This window comes from Phodopus roborovskii, unplaced genomic scaffold (genome assembly GCF_943737965.1).
Source record: "Phodopus roborovskii unplaced genomic scaffold, PHOROB, whole genome shotgun sequence".
Taxonomy (NCBI): Eukaryota; Metazoa; Chordata; class Mammalia; order Rodentia; family Cricetidae; genus Phodopus; species Phodopus roborovskii.
In genome coordinates, this window is record NW_026126538.1 from 86,400 (window position 1) to 104,547 (window position 18,148).

Sequence of the window (18,148 nt, forward strand, 5' to 3'; positions counted from 1 at the left end):
CTGTAGAAATTTTCTAGGAGAGTTTTTAGTGTTATATGTGTACACAACCATTTTGTCTGTAAACAATATTTTGAATTATTTTCCTATTTGTATCCCTCAACCAGAGCAGTGGGACAGTGGGAGAGGGTGGGGTGTATCAGAGCTCCAAGAGTGCTCTTGATGGGGACACAGGAGCAAGGGGATCCCAGGGAGTTCCCTGGGGGAGGATATAGGGGAGAGGCCTCCCGAATTGGGCCCAGACTCACCTCTAGCCAAGGCCTGGCAGTAGAGTGGATTATGTTTATTGATTTATATATGTTGAACCATCCCAGCATCTCTGGGATGAAGCCTACTTAATCATGGTGTGTTCTTGGATTCAGCTTGCAAATGTTGTTGATTTTCTCAAAAAACCAATTCATTTCATTAATTCTTTGTATTTTTTGTTTGTTTCTATTTCATTGACTTCAGCTCTGAGTTTCTTTCTTCCCACCTGCTCTTTTTGAGTGTTATTTCTTTTTGCTTTTCTAGAGCTTACTAATATGAGATCTCTCCAATTTTTATGTAGGCATTTAGTGCTATGAGCTTGACTCTTAGAACTGCCTTCATAGTGTCCCATAGGTTTGGGTATGTGTTTTTATTTTCATTCAAGTCTAAGAAGTTTTTTTTTCTTTCTTGACCACCCATAATGGTCATATAAGATGCATGGTGTTTTCAGTTTTCCTGTATCTATTGAGACTTGTTTTCTGTCCTAATATGCGATTCATTTTGGAGAAAGTTTCATGGGCTGTTGAGAAGAAACTACATTCCTTAGTGTTTTGATGGAATATTTTCTAGATGTCTATTTGTCCCATTTGATGAAGGTGTTTAAATGCCAACATTTCTCTGCATAGTTTGTTTTGTTTGTTTGTTTGTTTGTGTTTTGTTCTGATTTAGATGGCTTGTTTATTGGTAAAAGTGAAGTGAGGGCTGGAAAGATGGCTTCCTAAAGTCTTGAGTTCAATTCCCAGCACCTACATGGTGGCTCCCAACCATCTGAAATGAGACCTGGTGCCATCTTCTGGTTTGCAGGTAGACATGCAGGCAGAACCCTATGTATATATAATGAATGAGTAAATAAATAAATAAATAAATTTTAGCTATAGTAGAGTTCCTCTTATGAACTTGTGTGCCCTTGTGTTTGATGCACTGATGTTTAGGATTGTAAATCTTCTTAGATTTTTCCCTTAATATGAGTATTTAGCGTCCTTCCCTACCTCTTCTGATTGGTTTTGGTTTAAAGTCTACTTTGCCGTCTATTTAAATAACTACTCCTGCTTGATTGTTGTGCCATTTACTTGGAATGCCTTTTCCATGCCTTTGCCCTAAGGCGATATCTATCCTTGATAGTGAGATTTGTTTCTTGAATGCATCAAAGGATCTTGTTTTCTAATTCCGTTTATCTATGTCTCTTTATTGGAGAATTGAAACCTTTAATATTAAGAGTTATTAATGAGTAATATAATTCTTAGGGCATTTTGTGGTGGTGGTAATGGGAGTGTTATGAGTTGTTTTTCTGCCAGCCCCAAATAACACACAGAGACACTGTATTTGATATAATGCTGTTGGCCTGTTACTAGCATTTATTATTGGCTAGCTCTGTTTTCAATATTAACCCATTTCTATTAATCTAAGTATTCCCATGTGGTCACATCTTACCGGAAGGCCCAGACCTCTGTTCTCTCAATTCTCTCCATGTTAACTCCTCCCTACTACTTCCTCGAATCCTCCTTGTCTCCTAGTCCTGCCTATCTTGCTTTCCTATTGGCCAAGAGTGCTTTATTCATTAACCAATAAGAGAAACATATTTACAGAATGACATCTCCCATCAGTGGGAGTTCTTTCCCTCTTGTTATTAAGTGTTCTGGGATTACTTATTCTTTGTGACCTCTTCTATTCAAATGAAAGATTTCCTTCTAGTGTCTTCTGTAGATCTGGATTGGTGAACACAAAGTATTTAAAATTTTTATCATAAAATGGTTTTTCTTTCTCCATCTACTGTGATTGATAGTTTTTGCTGGATATTATAGTCTAAGCTAGTATCTGTGATCTCTTAGAGTTTGTAGAATGAAAAGTTGGATATTATTATAATGGGCCTGGCTTTATATATGACATGATCTTTTTCCTTTGAAACTTTTAATATCCTTCCTTTGTTTTGTATAATTAGTGTTTTGGTTATTATGTGTCACAAGGAGTAGGAGTACTTTCTGGTCCTATCTACTTGATGTATTTCTCTTTTGCCTTGATAGACACCCTTTTCTTTAGATTGGGGGAAAATTTTTTCTATGGTTTTTCTAAAAATGTTTCCTATGCCTTTGACTTGGGTTTCTTCTCATTCCTCCATATCTATTATTTGCAGGTTTAGCCTTTTCATAATGTCCCAAATTTCCTGCATGCTTTGTGCTTGGGTTTTTTGTTTGTTTGTTTTAGCATTTTCTCTGAGTGGGCTGTCCATTTCTTTTACCTTGTCTTCAACACCTTAATTGTATCTTTTGTGTTTCTTGATCTGTTTCCATGGCTTACCTCTGGAGGTTTTGTTTGCCTTCCTGAGTTTTTTGTTTCCAGTTCTATTTAAATGTGTCTTTTCTTTAGCAAATCTCTTTCCTTGTTAAAGTCTACTTTCATGTCTTGAATTATTTTCACTATTTCATTCAACTGCTTGTGTTTGTGTGATCTTAAGACATTTATTCATATCTTCTTTAATGTCTTTGAATATATACTTAATTGCTGTTTGGAAGCCCTCATACTGTGCTTTATCTGAACTGCTTTTCTTGGGGATTATTGCAAAGGGTTGCTGGCTTTTGGAGGAGGTATATTATCTTGGTTGTTCATGTTTATAGCTTTCCTCTTGGATCTAGACCTCTAGTTATAACATTTGAAGTGTTTCTGGTATTGCCTATTCTTTGCTTACTGTTTGCTACTCTGGATCCTAGCCAAGTGTGATAGCTGTAGGGTCTCTGAGTCCCAGTCAAGTTTTCTAGCTACAGTGTTCCTGATGGAGGAAAGTTCTGCAGGTCAGTAAAGAGTCACAAAGGAATGGAGATGGTCTAGACAGCAACGCTGGAAGAGGCAACAGGAAGAATTAGGGAACTCTAGGTCAGCACCAATAGGTAGAGTCCCAAGAGAATGAGGTGAGCCAATATAAATTGTTATAAAACATGAAAATATCTGAGGAAGGGACCTACACCACTGGTATCTACCTATATCTACCAGTATGCACCAGTATCCACCGATATCCCACTGGTATCCACTAGCACATCTCATCATTCAGCCCAAGCAAACAAATGAAACCAAAAGAAGAAATGAGATGGGACTGGAGAGATGGCTCAGTGGTTAAGATCAAGGCCACTCTTCCAAAGGAACCAAGTTCAAATCCCAGCACCCACATGACTGCTCACACCTGTCTCTCCCCTCTCTCCTTCCCCTCCCCTTGTGCTTGTGGGCAAAGATAGGAGCAACTGCTCTAGCTCTATACATCATGGAGTCTAACCCTCTGGAACCATGAGCCCCAAATTAAATATTTTCTTTCATTAGTTACCTTGTTCATAGTGTCTTATCACAATAATACAAACGTAATTAAGGCAGGAAGTATGTGCCACAAAAGCTTTTTATCTGTTATGTAACAGAGTGAAATCTAGGGAGCTGAATCTAGGTGCATTGTTACCAGGAAAATCTTCGGAGGTAGTGGGAGTCTTCTCCAATACAAGCCTAAACCCAGCATCTTAGATGGCTTGGGACACACTACTACAAGAGGGTTTCCTCTTGTGTTTTCACCTACGTGCAACTTTGGGCCCTTGAGGGCCCCCTGGTTTCCACCACCTTTGACAGGTGCTGGAGAGCACAAGAGGCCTCTGTTCTGCTCATCACCCAGGAAGGGGAGGGAGGCGCGCAGATACCTCACGGACTTGTCTGTGATCTGTGAGATAAAAGCCCTAACATCCCACCCTACTCAATCCCTTCCTATCCTGCCTCACTCTGCTGCAGAGTCTGAGGCCCAGCTGTTCACTGAGAGACCTCATGCATAGAAATCACCAAACTGACCCCAGGAAAAAAGGCCGCTCACTTTGCAATGCCAGGATTCGAATACTTTAAAGAATAGTTTCTGCTATGACATAATCTATATTAGTAAAGTTCTGCCCTCCCCCAACCCCTCTCCTCACGTTCCTAGAACTGGAGTGGAGGTGTGGGATGAGTACAGTGAGTTTTTGCTCCTGACCCAGAAAGGATTAACTTAGTTAAAGGAGTCTGGGCCATTCAGTCAGGGAATATAAATAAAATGAAAAGATGAGTTAGAACAAGAAGAAGAATTCGGTAAAGAAATCTCCCCCAAGTTCAGCTTTCACAGGTATCCCTACTTTGACTTCACAAGGCCTTCTATAAGAGTGACTCGTTAGCATCACGTCACCCTGCATCAATCTCAGCACTCAGCAGATGTTATTTACTGGGGAAATTATGATAATAACTAAGAGAAAAAATTATCCCCTCCTGCAGACGAGTGGGAGAGGGATTGTGGGAGCCAGATGAAAACCCACAGAGTCAACTAGCCTGAGCTCACAGGGACTCATGGATACTGAGCTGACAACCAGGGAATCCGCATGGGACTGGCCTAGATCTTCTACATACATATTGTGTAGCTTGCTCTTCTTGGGGAACTCCTAACAGTGGGAGTGGGGGCTGCCTCCGACTCTGTTGCCTGCTCTTGGGACCCTTTCCTCCTTCCCGGTTTCCTCACCAGCCTTAATAGGAGAGGACATGTCTAGTCTGGCTGCCATGACTGGTGTTGTAAAGAGAAATGGAGGAGGAGGAATGGATGCTGGAAGGGGTGGGGACTAGAAGGAGAGGACAGAGGGGAAAGTGCATTCCGGATGGAAAGAGAGCGGGGAGGGAAGAGGAAGAGAAAGAGGAAAAGAAGAGAGAGACAGACAGTGAGAGAGGAAAAGAAAAAACAAGATTCTCAAGAAAGTCAAAGCAACACAATTATCCACTTCTTTTGACACTCTGTTAATCCAACGCCTTATGTTTTCACCTGTTGTGTGACTCTGAACTCTACCTGACTGTTGTTCTCTTTTCTTTGTATCAAGGGTGATCTCTCCACAATCAGAGCAAGGATTGAAAGTTAACCTTTAAGGACCTGGAACAAGAGCACCGCCTTCTGGTGTGATATGGTTTAATGGTTTAATGTTGCATCAACTGCTTGTCTCTTAAAAACACCAATCCAGGAACTGATTTTCTCTCTAGTGTTTTTTTTTTTTTTTTTTTTTTTTTTTGTTTTGGTTTTGTTTTGTTTTGTTTTATTTGGGGGGGTGTTGTTTTGTTTTGTTTTGGTTGGTTGGTTGGTTGGTTTTTTTGGTTTGTTTGTTTTGTGTGTTTTTTTTTTTTTGGAAAGTAGACTACAAGTAGAAAAATGAAGGAAGAATTTCAGAGAATAAGAACATATATACAAGTGAACTTCAAGGATCCATTAGTTCAGTGATCAATGAACTAAAGCCTGATCATTTTGGAAAAAGCAATGCCACCTCCTGGACTGCCTGGACTGCCTTTCACCTGGTCCTAGCCGAGTCAGGAGCCTGCAGGTGTCTCAAATTGAACAGGAATGCCAAATGTTGATTATGCAGTTTAAGTATGTTACTGGACTTTTATAACTAAATGCCCCAACAAACTAGAACCAACTGCCTGTTTCACGTGCCAGAGAGGATTTATTTGTGAAGAGCAAAGAGAGGACATTTAATCAAGGTGGACACACTGGAAAACAGATAAAGGGGTTCGTTGACCCCACATCCATCATTAAAGGGCAAGCAGGAACTTTGTGAATATTTCACATATTATGTATTACACATATGAAAGAAGGTGTAGGGGCATGCATATCTGCCAGAACAGCGCTGACCATGCTCTTCACCTTACTCTCTGTCCTTCTGCAAGGGATGCAGTAGACGTTATCACTGTGGGGAGCAATCTGAAATGGTCATCCGACTCCGCTGTAGCCTCACAGTCAAGGGTGGGTCTCTCCTTTGGGGATTGATGTCATCATAGGGCTAGGTTCATCTCTGCTAGGTTCTCTAGTGCCTACGTACTCTAGCAGGAGCACTTGGGACATCTCATAATCTCGGTCTTCACAAGATGAAATAATTATTAGTAATTGTTTTTAAATGGTGACATTGCATCATTTGAAAATATGCAGTTGGAATACCCAAAATTATTTGGGGACACAGCAGAAACTCCCATATGAAAACGGAATTACAAAAACACAATTTCCCTGACCGGGAATCAAACCCGGGCCGCGGCGGTGAGAGCGCCGAATCCTAACCACTAGACCACCAGGGAAGCTGACAGAATGTGCCTTTGTAAGATGTATGACCTGGATTAGTTATTTATTATGTTTGGGTTTTATTTGACTAATCATAAATCCTAGTCAACCAAATTCAAAAGTCACGAAAGTCATTACTCCGGCTGAAATGTATGAATTGACCCAGAATACAAATTATAGCACTTAACAAAGTCACTAAGGCAAAAGAGAGAGAGAGAGAGACAGTGTCTCAGCCCTGAGCTGGAACTCTACGAAGGCTAGTCGTGAACTCAAAGATATCCTCCTGCCTCTACCTCCCCCAATGCTAGGTTTAAAGGAGTGCACCACCATTCCCCGCCCTAAGGCATTTTGAAAGAGCAATTTAAATTTTTTCCTTGCTTTTCTTCTCTTTATAATACAATTAGATGCTCCAACATCAAGATTTTTAGTTAATCTTAGATTCTCTTGTCAGTTGTCATAACGGAAGGGACCTAAGTGATAAAGTCATTACATCTTAGCGTGAAGCAGCAACGGGCGGGGCCGAAATAGCTCAGTTGGGAGAGCGTTAGACTGAAGATCTAAAGGTCCCTGGTTCGATCCCGGGTTTCGGCAACCTAACTTTTTATCTTTCTTTTGAATTCTTCCATATCTGTTCCTCTGATTCATCATTTTTTTTTTTTTTTCCAAAACTACCTCTTCTTGATTTCCATGAAAGTTATCCCAAAGCCAATGTGCAATAAAGGTCTTTAGTGACTACTTCACAAGGCCCCCTCTTTATCGTGTTCTCAGCCCGCTACTAATTCAAAGGTACTTACGGTCCAAATAGATGGAGAGCACAGCATATATTCGGCATCCTTCTCTTCTTCATTGGCCTCTCTACAGACTGGAAAAAGTTTCCTTTCCTTGTATAGACCACAGATCGGTGGTCTACCGTGACCAATCAAGCCAGACTCAGCTGCCGGCCGCCATCCATGACCACCAACTTCCCAGTTTCCAGACGTTGTGGCTCTTTTCTGACCTTATGTTTAATTTTCGTGGGATGCAAATCAATTAACAAGTGTTCCTTAAACAATCCTCCTTTGGACTTGGAAATAAAAATCTCCATCCATTTTCTTTTTTCCTTTTTTTTTTTTTTTTTTTTTTTTGTCTGTATTGTATGGCGGTTCAATTTCATCACGTTTTAGAAATAGTTGCTTTGGAGCATGCAGTTTGATTTTTAATGAATTTCTTTGCTTTTAAGTAATTTACACACATTTCCAAGAATAATATAAAGACGTCCCGTTTCTGTTGCCTAGATGTCACAGCCCTGACATTGATAAAAGCAAGATACAGACCATAGCGGCACCACCAGTATTCTCTATTGTTGCCGTTTCACAAAATACAAAAGAATGCAATACAATACAATAAGAATATAAATGCAAAAACAAGAAAACTTCTTAAGCAGAGGTGACCAATGTTTCCTTTAAAACAATAGGACTGGAGAGATGCCTCGAGACTAAGGCTCACAATCAAAGACAAAGATAATTAGGACTAGCTGTGGTGGCAGCCACATTCTGTAAATAGAGGCAGGAGGATCTTTTTGGGAGTTCAAAGCCAGTCTGGTCTACATAAGGAATGCCAGCCCAGCCAGGGCTACACAGTAAGCCTTTGCCTCAAAAATAAGTCATAATTAACAATAACACTTTTCTGTCTGTTTTGTGCTATAGCGGGATATTCTGCACCTTATAACTGCTTCTAATATTGTTTCTGTGAACCACCTGTAATATTTCAGACATCCTTTTTTTTAAGTAGTGGCAAACTACTTAAAATTCACTATAAAATAAAATTTACAATAGTATTTTCTTTTCCTTGTACTATTAATGACTGGTGATCAAAATCAGGGGCCACGGCCAGGGAACCAGCACTGCACACGGAGCTGATGCTCAGCCCCATTGCTGCTAACACAGCCAGCATCGCTGAGGTTCCCAGCTTCATCCCAGTCGAGCCATACTACCCGCTGCACATACATGTGGACATGTGTGGTGGGTTGAAGCTACATGACAGGGATGAGGAGGTGTGGCCTTGTTGGGAACTGTCCTGGAAGTGTGCTTTGGGATGTCAAATGCTCAAGCCAGGCCAGGTGTCTCCTTCGCTTTCAGTTGCCTATCGATGAGAATGAAGAACTCTCAGCCGCCTCTCCAGCCCCACCTGCCTGCCTGCATGCCATGCTTCCCACCGTGATGATAACGAACTACACCTCTGAATACAAGCAAGCCCCAATTAAACGTTTTCTTTTACAAGAGTTACCATGGTCATAGTGCCTCTTCCCAGCAGTAGCCGTTGACAAAGACAGCATGGACACTCAGAATTTTGCCTACAGACGGCACAAGTGGCATGGGTGAGGGCAGCAGGAGGGATGAACAGCTGAAAACAAAAGGTGATAAAAACGCCATAATGAGATCCGTTACTGTGGCTCCCATAAATAAACATTTCATCTAAAAGATTAACAGCTTCAAAATTTTTCTCTCCTTTTTAGCATGTGAACTTTGGTCATGATCTGTAAATAGGATTATCACTAAACAAAATGTATGAGAGCCATGGTTCAGAACTGAGTTCCTTTCTGCCCTAGGCCCTTCCAACAGACCAAATTAGAACAGCGCCACTTGTTCTAGTAAGTAATCAAACCAAACTTTGGCAAGGTCCTGATAAACAAGCGTATAACACAAGCGGTGCCAGACAGGAGTCAGAAGGGTTCATTCAGTATGCCCAAGCCAGTGCGGTAAGGACAAGCCACTGTTTTAACCGCAGAGGGAAATGTGAAATGGTCAATCCTTTCTTGTTCCTTGTTTCTGCTTCATTGATCCTTTGTTACGCTTATAAAGTCTCCTCCCACAATCCCCTCCCTGGAATACCCTTCAATTTGATAGATGGCATACTGGCCAACTAATAAAAACCACTTCGAATTTTTAAGCATATTGAAAATAAAAATTTATAACTTACTCAAGTCCTTTCCCCTGTATTAATCTCTCAACCTTTCCAAATTACAGATCATTCCTCTTATACTACAGTTTGGAAATGTGATTTACAACAGGCCAACATTTTAACATCTTTGTTGTGACCATCGACAACAGTAAGAATCTTGTAGACACATAACTAATATTGCTATCTCCTGCCTTTCCCATAAGGTCAAACATCACATTAAGCATTTCTTTATATTTTGATGAAATTTAAAAGTGATCCTAAACCTTAAGGAAAATAGAAAGTCTTGCTGTACTGACTAAGCAAATTGCACCTTGTGCAACAGCATAGGGTGTGAGGACATCAAGAGTGTAAGTAATGTATGATGGGCATGGTGTTCCAGTACCCAGTACCCAGGAGGTAGAGGCCAGCAGATGTCTAAAAGTTGGAGCCTGGCCTATACAGCGAGTTTTAGGCCAGCAAACATATGTACTGAAGCCATGTCTCAATACACACACACACTCACGAGTCTAAGGAAGACTTGTCACAGGTTCTATGATAAGTTTAGAGTCTGAATGGAATTTGTGAAAATTTCTATTTGTACAGTATGAGTATTGACCAAGTATCAATAATCATTTGTCAAGTTTCCTATACCGAATGGTACTTTTGTCATCACTGGGACCAAATAGCTGAAAGAAGCAACTTATGGGAAAAGAGTTTATTTGTGGCTCACAGTCTGTGGGTACTGTCCATTGTTCAGGGCAACACACATACGGGAGCTTGAAGCCATTGGTCTCACTGAGTCCACAGCAAGTAGCAGAATGATTATTCTGAGTTTTCCCTTTTTATTCAGTCTGGCTGTCTACATTCAGAGTAGGTGTTCCTTCATCTGTTAAACATCTCTAGAAAAGCATACATACAAACTGGAGGTGTGCCTTCTCTGGGGAGCCTAAACCCACCAAGCTGACAAAGGAAATTACCCAGTCCGTGAGGTTTCCCTAACTGCCAGTACTAATCAAGAAGATTTTCAACACCATATTCCAAATGACAGTACTTGGGAGCTAGGGGAGCATTTCAGGAGCTGTGATTTGATCCATGACTTGCTAGAGAGCAGGGTCAGAATAAGACCTGCCCTGGGGCTAGCACACAACATTAAATTTCCTGGGGGTTTTCTCCCCCAAGGGTTCTAATGTCTCAATCTGGATAGTAATCCAGGGAGCAATGTTCAGGTTGTTTGCTTGTTTGTTTTCATGTCAACTTGACACAGGCTAGAGTTTTCTGGGGAAGAAGAACGTGAACTGGGAAATTGTTTCCATTAGCTTGCTTATAGACAAGTCTGTGGACCATTGTCTTGATTAATGATTGATGTAAGGGGCCCAACACATTTAAGGTGGCCTCAGCCCTGAGCAGGTGGTATGGGATGTAGAAGAAGCCACTGAAGAAGCCATAGGAAACCAGCCGGCCTGCAGCACTCCTCCATGGTCTCTGCTCCAGTTCTTTCTTCCTGTTTGGGCCTTGAGTTCCTGCCCTGACATCCCTGGATGATGGAGATAGCTGTAGGGTGAAATGAGCTTTTTTCCTGCCCAATGCTTTTATGGTGCTTATTACAACTGAAAACTAAGCTAAGCCATAAAGCATCATTTGTTTTTTGTTTTGTTTTTGTTTTTTGTCTATAATGCCCAATGCTGTTTTCAACTGAGCATTGGTACTGTTGGAAATTTTTTACGTCTGTTTTTGCTGTCCATCCATTGCATTGCAGCCTTGTGAGTTTTAGTCTGCTGTGATGGCCACTCTTGGCTGTCATTGTGACTAAATGTGGAATTAACTAAAACCCAAGCCTCTGGATTCACCTGTGACAGATTTTGTCATGATAAAATCATTATAATGTCCGATCCACATAATCTTTTGAGGGGGGAGACAGACCTTTAATCCAGACCTTTTGAGATGGGAAGACTCGCCTTTAACCAGGGCCGCACCTTCTGATGGCAGTTTATATGAAGGACATGGAAGAAGGGAGCTTGCTCTCTCTTGGCCTGCTTGCTCTAAAAATCCATCACTTCACTGCCTTTAGAGTCTACTTCTTAGGATTCCAGCTTATACTAAAGACCAACTGAGATATCCAACCGTGTGTACAGAACAACTACTGGATGCTTGGACTTTGCATTGGTATGCAGCCGTTGTTGGACTAACTGGACCACAGCCTGTAATAAAGACTTCATCCTGTCGTTTTCGTTCCTCTAGAGAACCCTGACTATACATTTCTACGTCCATGTAGTGCAGTTTGCTCTGTTTTGTTAATCTATTCCACAATCCAGTTGTGTGTCCCTCCATCTTTTTTTTTTTTTTTTAATTGGATATCACTTAGAATTTTCCAGTGATGTCTGAGTTGTGCTGGCATTTGCATGATAGTCTTTCTCATTTTCATTATCCGAATTCTTGAGAAATATGGTCACAAACTATCATAACCTCGATACAAACTAGCGCTTTCTCAGCAGTTAATCTACTTTTACACCGATGAAGACAGACCCAAGCCACTCGGGACTACACACACTAACACTGCGCAATGAAGCCGCGTGACTGGGTCCCTTGCAACACGGGGGTCCTACCATGAAAATCGGGGTCGTCAGCAGCAGCTGGCAGAAACAACAAAACCAGTTTGCTTTCCTGGCGCCGAGGGCAAAGCGCGGGGAGGGCGGGGGGGCGTAATTTAAAAGGTTTCTGTATTTTCTCCAACTTCCACTCTCAACGTGGAAAACCGAACAGGTTTACAAATAGCAGGGAGAATCTAAGGAAGGGGAAATTCTAGTGTGGAAAGAGATAAACCCCCGGGCAAGTCTGTGTAAATAGGGTTTTTACCTCTTCCAGTTCTCACACTAACAGATTTCCAAGAGTTTGTGAAAAGAACAATTTATTCTTTATGCTTTGAGATCTCCTATGTCCCTTCGGGACTCCTGAGGGTCGAGGGATAGTAAGGAGTCTGTAGAAAAGTCAATGGGACTTGGGAAGACGACCTTGCAAATTTGACTCGCAACGAAGATAGTGAAATGAAATGAGGATTGGCTGAGGAAATGCTTCTGTTAAGACAAACTCTTGCGCATGTCCGAGGGGGAACAGAAAAACAAAGCGACTCTTTTCATCTAGCGCAGGTTTGGGAAGATGTTGAATCTTCCAGACATCTTAGGGGGAAAAAAAAATTTAAAAAATTTAAGAACAGTTTGGACTAGAGTAGGCAAAACATAACTTGTTACTAAAACAATATGTTGTAGGACAAATTGCACGTGCCTCCTTAGCGCAGTAGGCAGCGCGTCAGTCTCATAATCTGAAGGTCCTGAGTTCGAGCCTCAGAGGGGGCACTTGCTTTTTGATTGTGGCTAAAAACTCAAAACCGTTTAATTGCTTCCTTAACTCTAGGAACCTGTGCTGGTAGCCACCATTTTCTAGCTGAAAGAGCTCTAGCTCTTGTTCCTTCTTCACACAGTACTCTACCCTGTAATTTATTTATTGTAAAGAATGCACAGATGAACAGCTAATGCTGGATTTTGGCTGAAAGTCCTCTTTTTTGAAAACATACAAGACTTCTTTACCAACACGTCTTCGTCCTAGGTATTCCGTCTTGTTAATTAATATTCAGCTTAAAGTCGGGTATCCGGAAACATAAGTTTGGTTATTGAAAGCTTAAGAAATAACCTTTATACATTGACTGTAGTTTGTGATTTTGGCTGCCACTGGGCCGGGGAGAGAGAAAAACACTGACGCCCGAACAGGGACTTGAACCCTGGACCCTCAGATTAAAAGTCTGATGCTCTACCGACTGAGCTATCCGGGCTCTTGTACTGCCTCTATTCTAGAGAGAATAAAGGTACATAACAAGCATTAGTGTGTATTCGATTTTTTTTTTCACCCCCTCTTTTGTCTCCGATGCTATATTTAGCCAACTACTTTAAGAATCTATTATCTGTCATTTCACCACTAAAGTGAAAACTTCAGGAGAGCGTTTCCTCAGTGTTAAACCTTCACCCCTTATGTAACAGCAAGGGCACAATCTACAATGCCGCAAAAGTAACTGCAGGAAACAGCTACTGCCTTGCTGGGCTGGGAGATTGAAAGAGAACAGGTCAGGGTTTCTGGGGAAGGGCACCACAGCTTTTAAGGAGAAGCACTGGCTGGGGAGTGGGCAGCAGGGGTGCTGCTTCTGCCTCTAGTAACTTCCACAGTGAGATGCTCTGGACCCCCCCCACCCCCCCCACCCCCCACCCCACCCCCACACACACACACACACAAAGAGAATGGAGGTTAGGACAACTGGACGGGAAGAAAAGCTCAGCCTTCTTTCTCCTGCCTGCCAGTTTCTCTCTGAAGCGACGGAGTTTCGGGATGTAGTCTGTGGACCCCAGGCCCCACCATAGAAGACCCGGAGCCGAGAGGATGCATGGCCCGGGAGACACCCGTTGATCTCTCCTGGCTGCACAGAGATACAGAGAGCTCCTGAACGTCGGTCTCTCCTTGCCCTATTTCTTTTTTAGACAGTTTTCTGAGTCTTGCAGCTTGGATGACAGAAATTCTGTCAAGAGCAAGAGCCCAACGTGGTGAGACTCAGCAGAAACGTTTTGTTTCGTTTTTTGACAGAGTATCATGGTAAGCAATCCCAGAAGAATGGTCAGAGAGAACAAACAACAATTTCAACCCGGCCTCCTCTCTCTTTTACACCCTGGGCTGGGGGATTTCTGGCCCTGGTGTGTTAACAAAGAAATTGCCAAATATATTTAAAAAACACCCGAAATTCTCCTGGCTCCAATTGGTATGGATAATGACAATGATGACGAAAAGTTAAGAAGTGTTTAATTTTCTTTTTAAGACAGAGCCCTGGAACTCGCCTTGTAGAGATCCGCCGGTCTCTTCTCCCAGGTGTCGGAATATTAAAGGCTTGCTTCATCACGTTGCCGAGGTCTAATTTATATATTTTTAAAAATCACTATTTTGTAACTTTGTAGCTGACCATTACATTATACAAACAGGAAGTTTCCCATTCAGTTTTAATAGTTTTGGGGTTTGTTTTTCCGAAACGGGACATTGTACTTCTTCACGTAATGTGTTTAAGCACATAATGTATAAGACATAAATACATAAATACGCACATTTGCCCACTGTAGGTTCAAATCTCTGCGGAATTAAAGAAAGTAAAATATACTACGGCTGCCCCCTCTGAGGTTCGAACTCAGGACCTTCAGATTATGAGACTGACGCGCTGCCTACTGCGCTAAGGAGGCGCCTGTGGCAGATTTCTACGAATCATGTACTCGTGTGGTTCCGGAGACACCGTTAAGCTAATTAAGCTATCGTGGTCCTTCTGTTACGATAGTATCTGAAGCAGCTTCTGTTGTGGGACATCGTCGTATAAAGCAGGAACCGAGACTATGCAGCAGTGCTAAAAGGCCATAGAGACGGCAGAGCGAGAGCCCGCCTCAGAGGGCCGTGCTCAAAGGACTGCGGGAACGGAGCCTGAAAGTGTGCAATTACTCCAGGAAGACAAGGCGGGGGAGCGGACACGACGGTAGCGTGGCCGAGCGGTCTAAGGCGCTGGATTAAGGCTCCAGTCTCTTCGGGGGCGTGGGTTCGAATCCCACCGCTGCCATCAGACTTCTTTTTTTCCCTTGGTTTAAGTGAACAGTTTTCGGTTCCTTAGGATTCTCAGTTCGAGCAGAGGATAGCCTTTCAACTAATTTCTTCCATTAACTTTGATTAAGAACGTAATGTGTGTTGCATTTACTCCCCTAATCACTTCATTTTCACCAGTCAAAAGGATCCGCCAACAGATAACAATCTTTTCTTTAATTCATTCATATTAAGAGCTATTATTGTGCACCTACTAAGTGCTAGGGCCTAAAGACTCCGCAGTTCGTTCTTGTTACGTTGGTCGATGAATGAGAACGAATATGGAACTTTCTCTTTCCCTGCGTCGATCTGCGACCAGAGACAGATCGGGCCTATGCCACTCAAGACGTATATTCTTTCCCATCCGGGAGACGGAAAGCCTGCCCTTAGGCTCACCACAGTCTTCTCGTTTCATTTTGAGCCCGAATCATGTTCCTCCAAGCTGTGTGCGGCTAATACCGTGCAAACGGGAAAGCCCTTCAGACTCATTGAGCTGAACCTATGTATGGAGTAAAGACAGAAGGAGACACCGTCACCCCGAAAGTCTAAAACTGCTCTGCGGTACTGAACCTTTGTTCTTCCTCGCGTTCACTGGTCTTGCTTTCCGTGTCCACCCTGCTCCCACTGAGTAAACTTCAGTGGAGACGCCTTGGCACCTGCTGCTTTGTGATGACAGGCATTCACAAGTCGCAGCAGCTCGTGATTGCAGCTGAGGGCACGCCGCTTGGCACACACCAGTTGCTCATGAAAGTCTGCGGATACCCATTATGAGTAAATGAAGCAGGAGCAAGGAGATACTATACATTTCTTCGTTCAATGACTAACATCCACTTTACCTTCCGTGGTGGGGAAGAAAAGCACAAACTGCAGGGACTGCTCTGAACGCTGCCAGACCCTGAGACGCGGTGCACACGACGTTGCGTCTGACCATTTCTGTGGTCCAGACACTGAAAACGAAGATTTTTCTACTTAGAAAGTGAATTGCTCCGATAAAAATACTATTAGGATCATTAGGAGGCGGAGACAGGCATCCCATTTTAAAGTCGTGTCCTTTCGGTTTGTATGGCAAACACACGCTTGCAAAAAAAAAAAAAAAAAAAGCGAGAGGACCTGGCTTCAGTGGTGATGTGAAAGTAGACCGCAGACCCGAGATCCAGAGACCGGGAGGACAGCAAGAAAATAAACAAAAGAAGGACCATGAATACAGCTCAGAAATTCATGAGAAAGTAACAATGTTACTTTGAAACATGCTAAATTCGTAACAGAATTTCAAATAATACGGTGAGACAGTCTTTAGCAATGCTTTTTTTTTTTTAAGTCAGTGTTCACAGATGGATATTACGACAGCATCTCAAGCAGGTTGGTTCCATGGTGTAATGGTTAGCACTCTGGACTCTGAATCCAGCGATCCGAGTTCAAATCTCGGTGGAACCTTACTTATTATGCACCATTCATTTTTTTTTTTGCTTCGTTTCACGCACCAAACGTAGCTCTATTGAGTTCCTGCATTCATCCCATGCAATGAACGATTTCTTTTGTTTTTTCAGCATTTGGCTCTTGATGGCCCTTGCAGTTGAAAAGGTCATGTGGTATCTGACATTATCAATTCTGCACTCAACTGTCAATTGTGCCACTGTAGGGTTTGTGCACGTCTCCTACACCATTCGTGAAAGCTTCATTTAGTGCAGTATCCTGCTGCTACCATGTTTTCCCGCTGTTGGTAAAGTCACGTTTAGGGCTCGAGTACAGGACTCTATGTGCTTCGTGATTAGTGGAATGGACTTCATGGAAGGTCAGGAGTACACTAAGAAAATGACAAGAGGTGCCTGTGAAAGTAATTGAAAACAGTGAAAATAGAGTGTGTGTCAGGAGTGGGATTCGAACCCACGCCTCCAGGGGAGACCAGAACCCTCACTTTCGAGGAAGACTGTGCTTGAGTCTGGCGCCTTAGACCACTCGGCCACCCTGACACGACGTTTGTATTGTAATTAATGAATCTTTTCAAGTATAATGAGTATGTATACAATTGCTTGTGATTATTGTATTTTAAGATTCATTTACGTCGTAGAAATACAAATCCCTGCAAGGCGAACTAAACTCTTTTTCTCTGTCTAATCAGGAACTTGGACAATAAAACTCTCGAAGTTTTTTATTCCAATCCCATCTGAATTCAGCTCCTGGATCCACGGCCCTTCCAGAGTGCAATGGCAATCTCAAAGATCCTGCAGACTCAGGTCTGGCTTCGAACTATTCATCCGCGCCTCAGTGGGACACAGAGCTCAAGCTCTTTTCGAACATGGTGTCCTCAAACGCGGTGTTTGGTGGGTAAAACAGACTGGATATGAAGGGTCCATGATCACTGGCTGCAGTGTAGACCAGAGAGTGGCAGCGGCCTAGGCTACGAAAACTGATGGCAGATGTAAGAGAAAGACCGAAGATCAGGAATTAAAGGGCTGAAACTTTGGAAGGGAAAAGTCAGAGTGAAGCAAAGGAAATGTCGGAACAGAACCCAAATCCCAGATCCTTTGCTTAGTAGACTTGCAGGCCAGACAGTCTGCTGCTTCTCCAGGAAAAGGCGAACTGTTCCATCTTTGGAAAATGGCACCATACATTTAAAGTATTCCAAATAGCTGGATTAGGGTGTGTCCCCGAAGAATCTGTAGGCTACACTGCATCCAAAATCAGAGTTTTAATTTCTAATCTTAAGAATGAATATCAACCAAGGAAAACCAGGTCCTTGTGAAATATTTCTACAGTAAAGAAAAAACTAAATATAATAGGGGATCGGAAAGGACCTAAGGGGAGGGGGGACAAATACAACACAGGTACTTGAAGGATTTTTATTTTCTAATTATAATAAACTCCTATAGGAGGTAAAAGAAGAGGTAGACATTCTTCAATAGTGCAGTGGCAGAATTTTTTTCTGAAGTTACAAAACAAAGGTGAAGAAATCTCCTAGGAAATGGGTGGGGAAAGGAAAATCCTTTTTAAAGTATGGTAGAAGGCATGTTCTCAAACCCTGAGGCTTCCTGGGAAAGAAAAGGCGGAAGTAACAGAAAACAGTTTACAAGACTGAAGACCTCAACTCCTCAGATGGGGCAGGCCCACCAAATGAAAGACAAGCTTGTCACGTCTATCAGAAGTGAATATTCTTTCTTAAAAGAAAGACAAACGCAAAAATAACGATAAAGGATTCAGATTCAGAATGGCGTCCTTTTTTTTAAAACATAGTAAAACTGAAAAGCTAGAGGATAGGAAATC

At 42.3% G+C, this 18,148-nt stretch overlaps 8 non-coding genes across 8 annotated transcripts; 4 read left to right on the forward strand and 4 right to left on the reverse strand.

Annotated features, from left to right (window-relative positions):
• Positions 1 to 6,264: 6,264 nt before the first annotated feature.
• Trnae-cuc (transfer RNA glutamic acid (anticodon CUC)) lies at positions 6,265 to 6,336 on the reverse strand. Its single transcript has one exon. It is a non-coding gene; the product is annotated as a tRNA-Glu (tRNA).
• Positions 6,337 to 6,837: 501 nt separating this feature from the next.
• Positions 6,838 to 6,910, forward strand: Trnaf-gaa (transfer RNA phenylalanine (anticodon GAA)). Its single transcript has one exon. It is a non-coding gene; the product is annotated as a tRNA-Phe (tRNA).
• A 5,605-nt stretch (positions 6,911 to 12,515) lies between these two features.
• Trnam-cau (transfer RNA methionine (anticodon CAU)) lies at positions 12,516 to 12,588 on the forward strand. Its single transcript has one exon. It is a non-coding gene; the product is annotated as a tRNA-Met (tRNA).
• A 400-nt stretch (positions 12,589 to 12,988) lies between these two features.
• On the reverse strand, positions 12,989 to 13,061 carry Trnak-uuu (transfer RNA lysine (anticodon UUU)). The gene has a single exon. It is a non-coding gene; the product is annotated as a tRNA-Lys (tRNA).
• Positions 13,062 to 14,429: 1,368 nt separating this feature from the next.
• Trnam-cau (transfer RNA methionine (anticodon CAU)) lies at positions 14,430 to 14,502 on the reverse strand. The gene has a single exon. It is a non-coding gene; the product is annotated as a tRNA-Met (tRNA).
• A 283-nt stretch (positions 14,503 to 14,785) lies between these two features.
• Trnal-aag (transfer RNA leucine (anticodon AAG)) lies at positions 14,786 to 14,867 on the forward strand. The gene has a single exon. It is a non-coding gene; the product is annotated as a tRNA-Leu (tRNA).
• Positions 14,868 to 16,249: 1,382 nt separating this feature from the next.
• Trnaq-cug (transfer RNA glutamine (anticodon CUG)) lies at positions 16,250 to 16,321 on the forward strand. The gene has a single exon. It is a non-coding gene; the product is annotated as a tRNA-Gln (tRNA).
• Positions 16,322 to 16,750: 429 nt separating this feature from the next.
• On the reverse strand, positions 16,751 to 16,857 carry Trnal-caa (transfer RNA leucine (anticodon CAA)). The gene is made up of 2 exons: positions 16,820 to 16,857; positions 16,751 to 16,795 (listed from the first exon to the last, which is right to left on the reverse strand). It is a non-coding gene; the product is annotated as a tRNA-Leu (tRNA).
• Positions 16,858 to 18,148: the final 1,291 nt, after the last annotated feature.